We start from the raw sequence: 14,518 nt of genomic DNA, 5'->3' as shown, positions 1-14,518 counted from the left end.
GGAAAAAGTTGAAGAGGGTGTAGACTTTCTATAGGCACTGTATGTATCTAGCTTATGTAATTACATCTAGCTTATATCTTAGCTCATGTATTTGTATTTTAGCCAATTCTTCTGTGTCTTCGTTTTTTCCCTCCCATTTCTAATTGTGGCAGCAGATTTAGTTAAATGAAAATGTATGGCTCCATCTAACATCTGCTTCCAACTCACACCCTAAAACACCTAGATCCCCTGAACGCAGCTCACTCTCCAGATCCCAATCACCTGAATTCAAATCACCTGTTCACACACCTGTATGCCATTATCACACACTATTTAGTTCAGTTCTTTGCACCCCATCACTGTGAGGTATTGTTTGTTTTATTGTTTGTACCTTAGCCTATCAGATTTCCTGTTATCTACCTATTGCCTGATCTCCTGGATGACGTTACTAGTCTTTTCCTTGCCTGTACTGTTGCCTTTTTGGACCCCCTGTGTATGACCTTCTGCCTGCCCCTGGACCCAGCTACCTGCCTCCTCCTGTGGTCCTTTACAATAAACACCTGCTGCGCCCTGCGCTTGAAACCAGCTCTCTGTCTCACCTTGTGTTCACTACACCATCCCTACGGTCACAGATGACTTGGCTGTGGTATGAGAGTGTGTGTTGGTTCACAGGTCCAGTTGAAAAAGAAAAGGAGAGCCTCACACTCTAGGAGCTCTGATTCAATCATTTATTAACCAACATTTTGAGGGACAATCTGTCTTCATCATGGTATAATGACAAACACTGCGTGTCACTAGTTTATATGGTGTCAAAGGAAACACAGGTGTCTGTAATCATGGATATATTTGGTTTGATTCCATTGGTTGATTTATAGATAAATAGAACATATAAAATGCATGAATGAATAACATACGATCATAGGTACCATTTGGCTACATAGGCCTATAAATATTTACAATGGATAGTAGAATCACAGTAATCACAAGAATGGCTTCAGATCAAAGTCTACGTTGAGAGTGAAGGGAGCAAGGCTCTGTAAGTTAAAGATCCAGGCAGCCTCTCGTTTTAACAATACATTGTCAAGGTCACCCCCTCTCCTAGACAGGGTGATGGGTTCGATGCCGAAATAGCGAAGGGCCGAAATAGAGTGGTTCACTTCCATAAAGTGGGCCGCAGGTCCAGGACTTGATCACATTGGCTGGGTTGTCTGGGCTGATGCATATCTCTGAGCCACAGTTATTATGAAGACCCCAGGGTCAGGTGTTGTTGTACTGTTTGTGCATGTGTGTGCGATGGATGTAGCCAGCTGACAGCATCATTTTGTGTAGAGATTGTGTGTGCTTGCATTTATGTGTGTGTGTGCGCGCCTGTACGAGTGTGAGAAATAGAGGAAGCTAGCTGACAGCTAGCTCTCCTGAGAGCATCTCTCTCCTTTCTCTCATCCAGCCCCTCCCCCAGTCTCCTGTGTAACGACATTGAATAGATACAATAAGATACAATGAGATCCTCAATGGAATGACGGTGTGCATGAAGGTGTCAGATTAGATTAGAGAGTTTAATAGTCACATGTACAGGGTTGCAGATGTAATTACAAGGTACAGTGATGCAGGATACTGCAGGACAAACTGAAATAAAACAAATCAAATATAATATAAATAGATAAGAATAAAAATATAAATAATAATATAAACATATTAACAACTGTGGCAAGGATACATGTCCATTGGAGTGGGGGCATGTTTAAATGTCCATAGCTGGAGGAGCATGGGGGGATGGGGTAGGAAGACCGGGGAAGCAGGTGGCGGGACAAGGGGATTAGGTAGTTGACTAGTGGTGACTACTCAGCATGATAATGTCCATTGGGGTGGGGGCAGGAAGTTCGGGGAGGCCGGGGGAAGGCAGGGGGAGTAGGTAGTTGACTAGTGGTGACTACTCAGCATGATAATGTCCATTGGGGTGGGGGCAGGAAGTTCGGGAAGGCCGGGGGAAGGCAGGGGGAGTAGGTAGCTGACTAGTGGTGACTACTCAGCATGATCATGTCCATTGGGGTGGGGGCAGGAAGTTCGGGGAGGCCGGGGGAAGGCAGGGGGAGTAGGTAGCTGACTAGTGGTGGCTATTCAGCATGATAATGTCCATTGGGGTGGGGGCAGGAAGTTCGGGAAGGCCGGGGGAAGGCAGGGGGAGTAGGTAGCTGACTAGTGGTGGCTGTTCAGCAGACTGATGGTCTGGGGGTAGAAGCTATTGGCCAGTTTTACAGTCTTTTGCCATGATGCTCCTATACTGCCCACATCTGACTGATGGAAACAGGGAGAACAGGCCATGGCACAGGCGGCCGAGTTTCCTGATGATCTTGGCCTTTCTGTGACACCTGGTTTGTAGGTGTCCTGGAGGGCAGTGTACCCAATTGTGCGTTCGGCTGAGCGTACCACCCTTTGTAGCGCCTTTCGGTCCGCGGCGGTGGAGTTGCCGTATCAGGCTGTGATGCAACCCACAGTATGCTCTCGATGGTGCTCCTGTAGAACACTGTGAGGGCTCTCGTGGGACAGGCCGAATTTCTTCAGCATCCTGAAGTTGAAGAGTCGCTGTCATGCCTTCTTCACCACAGTGTCCAGTAGAGGGTGTGTGTGTGTGTGTGTGTGTGTGTTTGTGTTTGTGTATGCACACAGACATGCAAGACTTGTGCACATGGATTTGTATGAGTGTGCGTGCATATAGGAGTGTGTGCACAAGTGTATGAGTGTATTACATGTTATTTGATGTGTATTTAGAGTGCATACATGTTGTGTGTAAGTATGTACAGAAATGAAATGAATTTTAAAAAATCAATACGGAAACAACAAAAGAGAACAGAAACATAACACAATGAAACAAAACAAAAACACTAACAGCTGCAAAGTCTATCTCATGTCTCTCTGGTTGTGGCACAGGGTGACACATTTAGCTCCTGCTCCTCTCTGAGCAGGATGGGGGGGTTATGTACATCAGGGATCTGTTTAAATTTGGTATATATTTTTAGAAAGTATGGGTTGTATGTTTCCATTATGTTATCATACTGTGGGTTGGAACACAGGAAGTGCATCTCAGTTTATATTTGGTGTTGTCACGTTCTGACCTTAGTTCTTTTGTTATGTCTTTATTTTGGTCAGGGCGAGAGTTGGGGTGGGTTGTCTATGTGCGTTTTTCTATGTTGTGTTTTGCGCTTGGCCTGGTATGGTTCTCAATCAGAGGCAGGTGTTGTTAGTTGTCTCTGATTGAGAATCATACTTAGGTAGCCTTTTCCCACCTGTGTTTCGTGGGTGATTGTTTTATGTCTTTGTGTATGTCACCAGACAGGACTGTTTCGTTTCGTGCCATTCTCTTTGTTATTTTTGTTTGAGTGTTCTGTGTTTAATAAATTCATCATGAACAGGTACCACACTGCGCATTGGTCCTCAGATCCTTCATACTCCTCAGATGAGGACGACGAACATTACAGGTGTAAATCCAAATAGACCCCTTTCTGTGTTTGCAAACATTGTTGCACGAGGGCGATGCACACAAGTTGGTGGCAGAACAAGGGGAGTTCTTATAGCACACCAACAACAAACCCCATCTATTTACATGTTGGTTATGAGTGGATTATAATTGGATTTTGAAACGTATGAATCTCCTGCTTAACATAATATTTGTGTCACTTGAACTTGAACACTTGAACTTCAACCAGTAAAATGGCTCTTCAGCTATATTTTGTTTCAAGCTATATCAATGAGCATTAGCATTCTAGCTAACAACTTCAAGCTATATCAATGAGTGTTAGCATTCTAGATAACAACTTCAAGCTATATCAATGAGTGTTAGCATTCTAGCTAACAACTTCAAGCTATATCAATGAGTGTTAGCATTCTAGCTAACAACTTCAAGCTATATCAATGAGTGTTAGCATTCTAGCTAACAACTGCTGCATCCAAAATAGTTATTTTGCAAAGATCACAACCAAATATAACCTCAGTGAATGTTCAAGCAATAATCAAAACATCATTGTAAGCGTCAAGAAACCCCAAAAGTTATTTTGTTTAGAAGTAATAAAAATGTGAATCAAGGCTAAGTTGAATGGGCGCAAATGGTGATGGCTTTCTTACTGCTGCCAAGAATCGCGTGCATCTGTATGTGGCGTCAGTGTGTCGTGTACTGGAAAAGGATCTATACCTACATATTCGCTGATGTCTTGGCAGCCAAGATTTACCATGTCTTCCTCTTTTAATTTCCATACTGTATTCTGAGAGGGTTTTTCTTCCTTTTACATCATGGAGGCTAAAATGTAAATTTTCAATTTAGGGAGAGATAATCAAGTTTAGTTCGTAATTTAATTTAAAATGTTCAATTTTCATTGTAGTTGTTTTTCAATTTGAGGTCAATTGGTAGTGATCTTGGTTTTATAAATGAAACTTTTTTATGATTGGTCTTTAGTTTCAATGTTCTTAGTGAGCTGCAGAGCAAGCTGACCTAGGGGATCATCATCTCTCTCTCTCTCTCTCTCTCTCTCTCTCTCTCTCTCTCTCTCTTTCTCCCCAGCCTTGGTGGATGTGTCTAATGTTACAGTTGATTTACGGCTAGTGATTTAAGACGCCATTCTTGGTGCACTGATTAAAGGAAAGAAGGGAGTGTCATTTTGTTAGCCACAAATGGACAAATAGACAAACACATTGATGAACAAGAAACCACAACAAAGAGCAATATGAAACAAGAGTTTGAAACCATATCAACAACACTGTTCTGCTCTATGGTTGGGGTTTGTAGAACCTACTATCCATATACAACCTTTTATTAGGTTCACACCACTGCTGGAAATAAAGATGACCGATGGCAGAGGATTAGTTTTTATTTGGCTAGTCATAGTATTTTTCATTGTCTGCCTTTTTTTGGAGTGTTTTCCTACTGACCAAATAGCACATTTTACTGGACATGTGAAAGCTGCTCTCAAAGCTACCACCAGGTGGGGCAAGTCATCAGATAATATTTTCACATTTTTATTTATTTATTTTATTTTACCTTTATTTAACCAGGTAGGCAAGTTGAGAACAAGTTCTCATTTACAATTGCGACCTGGCCAAGATAAAGCAAAGCAGTTCGACAGATACAACGACACAGAGTTACACATGGAGTAAAACAAACATACAGTCAATAATACAGTATAAACAAGTCAATATACAATGTGAGCAAATGAGGTGAGAAGGGAGGTAAAGGCAAAAAAGGCCATGGTGGCAAAGTAAATACAATATAGCAAGTAAAACACTGGAATGGTAGTTTTGCAATGGAATAATGTGCAAAGTAAGCAGGTGGCTGTAATTAATTCAATAGAATGTATTTATATATCTATTATCTGTCATGATAATAGAGTCAATGGAATGTTTGAATGAAGATTTCATCCACATTAAACTAATTACATTACCTGCTGTGCCATTTTACCTTGTAATATCCTGCAGACACAGATTCTATAGCTACAGTACCCTGTGGTGTGTGTGTGTGTGTGTGTGTGTGTGTGTGTGTGTTTGTGTGTGTGTGTGTGCAAATGTCCTCTAGGGATCATGCCTGAGGAACAGTTATCTGTAATGTCAAGGCTACTGGAGGTATGGAGGAATCTATTTACTGTTTTCCTCATTCATTGGTATTAGATCATGTTTCATGTATTTTCCATCAGATTTTAATGTTAGAGTTGTTGGTTATTATATTGCAGAAGTGATGTGATATGCCTTTGCTTTTTCAGGTATTGAGTCATTTCAGTTACAGAATCAATGTAAGTGAACTTTTCTAAACAGAAATACAAATGGACTTAAATTGTTTGAGGTCAAATGGAAGACTAGACATTGTCATCCCCAATCTTCTTCCTTCTGACTGAACTTACCCTCCCAATAGTACGTAGGAAACAAGCACTGACCTACAAATTAAACCATTGTTTTGACCTACAAATTAAACCAAGACAGTAACTGAAAGGTCGCTGGTTCAAATCCCCGAGGTCACTACATGAACAATCTGTCAATGTGCCCCTGAGCAAGGCACTTAACATACAGTTGAAGTCGGAAGTTTACATACACCTAAGCCAAATACATTCAAACTCAGTTTTTCACAATTCCTGACATTCAATTCTAGTAAACAAATCCCTGTTTTAGGTCAGTTAGGATCACCACTTCATTTTAAGAATGTGAAATGTCAGAATAGTAGTAGAGAGAATGGTTTATTTCAGCTTTTATTTCTTTCATCACATTCCCAGTGGGTTAGAAGTTTACATACACTCAAGTAGTATTTGGTAGCATTGCCTTTACATTGTTTAACTTGAGTCAAATGTTTCGGGTAGCCTTCCACAAGCTTCCCACAATAAGTTGGGTGAATTTTAGCCCATTCCTCCTGACAGAGATGGTGTAACTGAATCAGGTTTGAAGGCATCCATGCTCGCACACGCTTTTTCAGTTCTGCCCACAGATTTTCTATGGGTTTGAGGTCAGGGCTTTGTGATGGCCACTCCAATACCTTTACTTTGTTGTCCTTAAGCCATTTTGACACAACTTCGGAAGTATGCTTGGGGTCATTGTCCATTTGGAAGACCCATTTGCGACCAAGCTTTAACTTCCTGACTGATGTCTTGAGATGTTGCTTCAATATATCCACATAATCTTCCTTCCTCATGCTGCCATCTATTTTGTGAAGTGCACCAGTCCCTCCTGCAGCAAAGCACCCCCACAACATGATGCTTCCACCCCTGTGCTTCACGTTTGGGACGATGCACTTCGGCTTGCAAGCGTCCCCCTTTTTCCTCCAAACATAACGATGGTCATTATGGACAAACAGTTCTATTTTTGTTTCATCAGACCAGAGGACATTTCTCCAAAAAGTACGATCTTTGTTCCCATGTGCAGTTGCAAACCATAGCCTGGCTTTTTAATGTGGTTTTGGAGCAGTGGCTTCTTCCTTGCTGAGCGGCCTTTCAGGTTATGTTGATATAGGACTCGTTTTTACTGTGGATATAGATACTTTTGTACCTGTTTCCTTCAGCATCTTCACAAGGTCCTTTGCTGTTGTTCTGGGAATGATTTCCACTTTTCGCAACAGTACGTTCATCTCTAGGAGACAGAACGCGTCTCCTTCCTGAGCGGTATGACGCCTGTGTGGTCCCATGGTGTTTATACTTACGTACTATTGTTTGTACAGATGAACGTGGTACCTTCAGGCATTTGGAAATTGCTCCCAAGGATGAACCAGACTTGTGGAGGTCTACAATTTTTTTTCTGAGTTCTTGGCCGATTTCTTTTGATTTTGCTAAAGAGGCACTGAGTTTGAAGGTAGGTCTTGAAATACATCCACAGGTACACCTCCAATTGACTCATATGATGTCAACTAGGCTATCAGAAGCTTCTAAAGCCATGACATCATTTTCTGGAATTTTCCAAGCTGTTTAAAGGCACAGTCAATTTAGTGTATGTAAACTTCTGACCCACTGGAATTGTGATACAGTGGATTATAAGTGAAATAATCTGTCTGTAAACAATTGTTGGAAAAATTACTTGTGTCATGCACAAAGTAGATGTCCTAACCGACTTGCCAAAACTATAGTTTGTTAACAAGAAATTTGTGGAGTGGTCGAAAAACGAGTTTTAATGACTCCAACCAAAGTGTATGTAAACGTCAGACTTCAACTGTAATTGCTCCTGTAAATCGCTCTGCTAAATTATTTAAAAGAACATGTTTAAACCAATGCAAACAATGATGTAAATATGTCATTGTGTAGAGAGATCTAAGTCTCCAGTGGCCAGATAAGCGTCGGTAGGACTATTATCTAATGATGATAAACACAGAGCGCACTGTAAAGCATCTGATCCGAAGCCTCAGGAAGAAGATCGATTATCTGCAGCTATCTGTTATACAATCACTATACGTTATGCATCATCTATCCGACTGACTTTGTTAAGCCAAGCGACCGCAGCTTTCCTTCCCCTTTTCTGTTTTCAGGCTGTAAACCCATTTTCCGCAACTGAAAACGTCCTTGCTAGTTTCAGAGGCAGTCAACCCGCCTGTCGAGTCTTGCACAGCGAACCGTAGATGGCGCGCGCCCAACTCGGTGTTTTTATTCGGTGGACAGGAGGAAACAGGGGCTCGCAGGGTGTCCCCACCACTCCTCCGTGAGATGCGCCAGAGAGCTCGCGGGAGGAGAGAGAGAGAAGAGGGTTGACAGTGGCGTCGCATCCGTCATTCTTCTCCTCCAGAATCCCTGACAACTTAAAACGGTAAGAAACAGGCTGGTTTCCTCGTGAAATGTTCTTGTTTTATGCGCGGCGATTTCTGTTTCTGACATTGTGTGATTGTGCTACATCAGCATTGCTTGCTGTTTGTGATTTCATGCTGGGTTTCTGTATAGCACTTTGTGACACCAGCTGATGTAAAAGGGCTTTATAAATACATTTGATTTGATTTGATTTGGTATGCAGACTGTCCAACGAGATGTTTCGCTGCTGGTAATCCCTCTTCAATTGAAGGCAGCGGTGTCACCTCTTATCCCCATCACTGCATGGCTACTACCATTAATAACCTATTGGGATATTAATAGCTGGACATGCTAGACGTGGTGTAATTATGTATTGAGATAAACTGATAGAGAGAGATAATGTTTCGAGCACCCTAATAGAATGCTGCCATGCCATACGAGACATGTTGAATGTTTCCATTTATTCCATTCCATTTATTATTTTATTATTTATTCCAGGCTATGTATTTGTTGATTGAAAACGTATATATATTTTGTTATTGATTTAGAGACGTGAATATTATTCTATTCAGTTAGCCTATATAAAATACAGACTTGATAAAGGGCACGCAAGTTGATGGAAACACAAGCATCAATTCCTAATGGCCTACTATTCAACGTAGACTCATTTCAAACGGCATTATTTTACAAATAAGTTAGTTGCCTCTGTTTAGGTCAAAACCCCTATTCTGAATAGGCTACTTCAGTTTTCAAAAACAGGAAGATAGAAAATTGTTTGCTAAATGTCGGGTCTTTCTGGGTTTAAATCAGCCTCTATTTCCAGTTCGCATATAGTATTTGTTTATCAATGAGTGAATAGCTAGGCTACTCGAGAATGGCGTCCTTGAGAGAAAGTGGATGTTAAAGTGAATACTGGCAGTCAGCGATGCTTTGCTCTGCTGCGGTGATGGTGAGTCAAACACAACAGCTCGCTGCTTGGCGGATGCGCTTGATCATACGTCACCTGGGCAACCGGTTCAGCACCATGGAGAGCGGAAAGAGGGTGGTGGGGGGGATCCTTGGGAGAACATTACTGTGGTTAGATTGGTGACACTCATAGTGCTGTATGATGGCTAAATGTAGTGAATATAACTCAGCATTAATTATACAAATTCTCATTTGCGTAATGGAACCTCTGCTAAGAGCCTTATGTAAGTAACATCTTATCCCATATCTGTAGTTAGCCCCACTGTAGCTATGTGTGTCTGTTTGATTATGCAAGATAACATGAGTCCTCTACAGCTTCTATTATGTTAGGTGTGGCATCTAATGAAGACAATTAGCACGAAGCCAGTGCAGCTGATAACGAAGGACTGATGGAAAGGTGTGAACTTGAAGTCTATATTATAGTCATAGATATAGACAAGCTGTTGAATAGAAAAACACATTTTCCACTGAGAAATACAGTAGAGGGAGAGTGTAGGGTCTAGTGGTTGAGCTAGTCTTAATTGAAAAAGGAAATTAAAATGTCCTTCTAATAATTGAAGTGTTGCAGGCTGCAATATGGCTGTGAACAGCTTAAATTATATTTATTAAAGACAAAATGCAATGTTTGATGACAGAGTAATTTCAGGTTTTATTATTATTATTGCGATATGTCTAAATAGATGGGTGAATTATGAAAGCAGAGAAGGTCCTTTCAGTGAGCCATCAAACATCCTCTACTAAAGGTCTGTGAGTGATGTTACATTAACGTGATTCAGACAACTAAATATTTACTCACAGATTGGAAGCGAGAGAGAAAGGAGGAGAGAGGGAACGAAGAGAGAAGAAACAGGAGAGAAGAAACAGGGATTCATTTAACACCATAACAGCAACAGCCATATTTCCCAGGGGGCATTGTTTTTTGGGGGGAAACATATAAGTTCAGAGAACAGAATTGAAGTCTGTAAACAACAGCTTCAACCCTTAAAACAATCACTACTGAGCAGAGGGAGAGAGAGATAGAGAGAGATGGGAAGAGAGATGGGAAGAGAGATGGGAAGAGAGACTGAGGGAGTAGAAAGGGAGATTGTTGTGTCATTTTTTTTTACATTCACACCTCTCTTTATTGAATGAGTATAGTGACTGTACCATGCTGTATTTATGATATAATATAAAACCCACCGTGGAGTTAACAGGATTACACTGCTGTTCATGTTGTACACACAAACACAGCTCTGCCTCTACTGACCCCACACCGCTCCTCACACACACAACCACTGGCACTGATTACTGTGGCAGTTACTGATGAGCTGTTACATTATAGCCTGGTTCTGCCCCTTTAAATTGGTTCAATACATAATAAAGTCTACAAGTACAGACCTGATTCAGGATTTGTGTTTAAAATAAACACAGCTGTGTTTGCCATCGTTCCCCAGGCCAAGGGAATTAGACCTGCTCCTCTCTCTCTCTCACTCTCTCTCTCTCATCTTGTTTTTTAGTAACACTAACAGCTGGGTACTGTAGTCAAACACAAACTGAGTTTTAACGGGACAGAATATACAGCTGCTGTGTGTGTGCGAGTCCGTTAGCTGTATGTCGGTATCTTACTATTGATATGGAGTGGGATGGAGATGGACAATGCAGCCTAAGGAGGGGATGGTGATGGTGTTAGCCATGGCAAGCCTCTCCACTCCACACACATGGACACACACACACCCACAGTGGTCCTCATTGAATTAGAAAGCTCTTCAGTCACAGTGTTTCATTCCCTCAGGGCTCTGGCTGCTGTTTCCTCCCTGGCTGTCTCACACGGTGGTGGGAGAATCCCATGTGTGACCACTCTCCGAGATGGCCTGTGTGATGGAGTCTGTCTGTGTGTGTTAGAGCTGAACCCAGTTAGTCAAGCTGAGGCTTGGCAGCAGATCAGACCAGGCATATCTAATTGGGATTGAAGCCCATGGAAGAACAGGCAGGAAATACAATTAGCTGCCTCTCTGCCTGCCTGCCTCTCTGAACAGAAGAGAGAGGGAGAGAGAACGGGAGAGAGAGAAAAGGATAGAGATAGAGCGAGGCAGAGGCAGAGGGAGAGAGAAAAAAGAGAGAGGGAGAGAGAGAGAAAGAAAGAGACAATTTCCCTCTTGAGGCTTTTAAGGCAGTGGGGGTTAGTTCTCCCAGCTATGTGTGTTGAACGTGCAATGTAATCTGTCTTTCATCTCTCTAACTTTCTTATGTTTTATATCTGTAAAAGAGGGACCTCAGTATTGACACGGTATGCATGTTCATAAAATATAATGACGCACCCGTGAATCAATCTAATGAACATAATGCAAAAATCCCCATTAAATTCTGTCAGTTTAAGCTAGAGATATAAAAACATGTTTTGCCTATGTCGGCCGTCCGCATCTGCTGTGGAAAGTGGCAGCACAACAGCACTGTTTGTCAGACCAGGAGACGTCTTCTCACAAAAACATTTGTAGCCTCCGAACGGTTTGGCCTACTAATATGACCTCTATAAGAAATGACACTCTCAGGAATATGATAACTGTCACAGGACTCCTCTGAAGGTAACCCGGTACCGGTTTAAAAAATGAATGGAATTATGGAGGTAGATTTGTTTCAACAAAAAAAGAGGTTAAATGTGTCCAGCAAACAAAAATATTTCCTGAGCTTTCTTAGATCTCCTAGATATAGAACAGACAATTCAAAACCTTATTCCTCATTATGTTTTGGGGGGGTCTGTTTTTCCATGTATGAATGTGTTTCTATGGGCTTTAGTAGTAAGGCCCAAATTCAATATTTTATCAAATAATTAGTGTATATATTTTTTGATACCTATAGGGGTCCTAAAATTCAAAATCAAATAGCTAAATGATCCATGGTATGACCTTCTTAAAACAATTCCATATGTTAGCTCAGTCACATTTTCTTTTGGTTGAAGTTATTTTTATTTCTGTAGAATAGAGCAGTTATTTCCTTAGAGTAGAGCAGTTATTTCTGTAGAGTAGAGTAGTTATTTCTGTAGAGTAGAGCAGTTATTTCGGTAGAGTAGAGCAGTTATTTATGTAGAGTAGAACAGTTATTTCTGTAGAGTAGAGCAGTTATTTCTGTAGAGTAGAGTAGTTATTTCTGTAGAATAGAGCAGTTATTTATGTAGAGTAGAGCAGTTATTTCTGTAGAGTAGAGCAGTTATTTCTGTAGAGTAGAGCAGTTATTTCTGTAGAGTAGAGCAGTTATTTCGGTAGAGTAGAGCAGTTATTTCTGTAGAGTAGAGTAGTTATTTCTGTAGAGTAGAGCAGTTATTTCTGTAGAGTTGAGCAGTTATTTCTGTAGAGTAGAGCAGTTATTTCTGTAGAGTAGAACAGTTATTTCTGTAGAGTTGAGCAGTTATTTCTGTAGAGTAGAACAGTTATTTCTGTAGAGTTGAGCAGTTATTTCTGTAGAGTAGAACAGTTATTTCTGTAGAGTTGAGCAGTTATTTCTGTAGAGTAGAGCAGTTATTTCTGTAGAATTGAGCAGTTATAGTTAATTGGCTGTGGTCTAGCACAGTGCCTTTTCAATCTGGTTTAAATCCTATTTTCCTTTAAAATGGAGAGAATACTGTGGCAAAAGACTGAGGCTGATCTTTTGAGGGGTAATTTTCCACTTCTCCCGTGATATTTGAGTCCTTTAACTAGGCTAGGGTATGGCTGGCTGTTTGTATGTGTGTGTTTATGTGTGCGGTGTGTTTTCTGAGTCTTGCTTTCCTGTTTCAGTAAGTTCATCAATACCTGGACTGTCTTCATTTGTCTTTGGAGTGAGGTGTGTGTGCATGCAGTGTTTAAAGTTGAAATGTTTTTTTTGTCACGTGCACAGGATACAGCAGGTGTAAATCAGTACAGTGAAATGCTTACTTGCAAGCTCTTTCCCAATTATGCAATATTCAATATCAAGTTAAGAAGAAAAAATATAAAGTAAGAAAACACGAGAAATAAGATAAACACAATAATGCAAGCTATAAACAGTGCCAGTGCCAGTACCATAATTACACATTTTCGGGCCTTCCTCAGACACCGCCTGGTATGAATGTCCTGAATAGCATGAATATCCTGAATAGCTGGGAGCTCGCCCCCAGTGATTGTGCTGGGCCATTCGCACCTCGCTCAGTAGAGCCTTGCGGTCGAGGGGGGTGCAGTTGCCAAACCAGGTAGTAATGCAGCGGGTCAAGATGCTCCCGATAGTGCATCTGCACTCCTTGTGTGTATGTGCCATATTAGAGGGGTTAAACAGGGGTTTCGTAGATAAGGATCAGATTCTTGCTCTTCCTCGTACTGGAGAAGAATAGAGAACGACTGTTGGATACAGACAGATGTTAGGAGATAGGGGACTGCTCATCTCCCTCCTCTATCCACTACTGTTAGTTGATGTGCTTTCTCTCTCACAGTCATCATCCACACACACAAATACTGACCCACTTCCCCTGTGGTCATCTTATGATGACAGCAGAAGCCATCATGAGTGGGGTTTGATACGTATCTATCTAACATTCATCTTGGGTGTAACACACACATCTATTTCACCAGTCAGATTAGCCTTGGTGCTGTTTTTTCTCTCCCTTTGATGCGTTGCTAGAAATAGAAATACAATATTCTGGGTTGTTCCGTGGGAATCCTTATAAGAACATTCAGTCCCAGATGTTTTTAACATTTCATTCTTCAAGGCATGCATTTTGTTGTTAGAAAGAGGCTGCGAAGAGGGTTTGCAATGGTTTTACTGACATGTGGAGGTATTATTAGTATGATAGATGTTTAGAAATATTTCACAAGTTGTTGGACAGAATAAGTACCATGAATACAGTGGAAGACATTTTCAGTTAATTAAAGAAAGGACCTTAGTTGTCCCCTCTGTGGTGACCATTGGCCAACCAAGCCATCTTAAGGGTTTGGTACCTGTTCTCTCTCTACTGGCTAGACAGGGACTGCCATACATACTGCAGCGCATCTGAGGGTATCACACTGTTGGGATAACTCAAAGTTGTATGTGTGTGTGCATGTACAATACCAGTCAAAAGTTTTAGAACACCTACTCTTTCAAGGGTTTTTATTTTGGACTATTTCCTACATTGCAGAATAATAGTGAAGACATCAGAACTATGAAACAACACATATGGAATGATGTAATAACCAAAAAAGTGTTAAACAAATAAAAATATATTTTATCTATTTTATCCACCCTTTGCCTTGATGACACCTTTGCACACTCGTGGCATTCTCTCAACCAGCTTCATGAGGTGGTCACCTGGAATGCATTTCAATTAACAGGTGTACCTTGTTAAAAGTTCATTTGTGGAATTTCTTTCCTTCTTA

General features: G+C 41.1%; 2 protein-coding genes across 2 annotated transcripts in view; one reads left to right on the top strand and one right to left on the bottom strand.

Moving 5' to 3' along the window:
- The window catches only part of LOC116356390 (uncharacterized), a 64,827-nt gene that overhangs the window by 11,155 nt on the left and 39,154 nt on the right, over nt 1–14,518 (bottom strand). The gene's annotated exons all lie outside the window — the stretch shown is intronic.
- enox1 (ecto-NOX disulfide-thiol exchanger 1) overlaps nt 7,862–14,518 on the top strand; it is a gene marked incomplete at its 3' end in the record, with an annotated part of 106,836 nt that continues 100,179 nt past the window's right edge. The window contains 1 exon segment of the mRNA XM_031798455.1: nt 7,862–8,235.

This window comes from Oncorhynchus kisutch, linkage group LG2 (assembly GCF_002021735.2).
Source record: "Oncorhynchus kisutch isolate 150728-3 linkage group LG2, Okis_V2, whole genome shotgun sequence".
NCBI lineage: Eukaryota > Metazoa > Chordata > Actinopteri > Salmoniformes > Salmonidae > Oncorhynchus > Oncorhynchus kisutch.
Note: the sequence above shows the minus strand (reverse complement) of the source record. Positions and strands in the feature narration are given on the sequence as shown.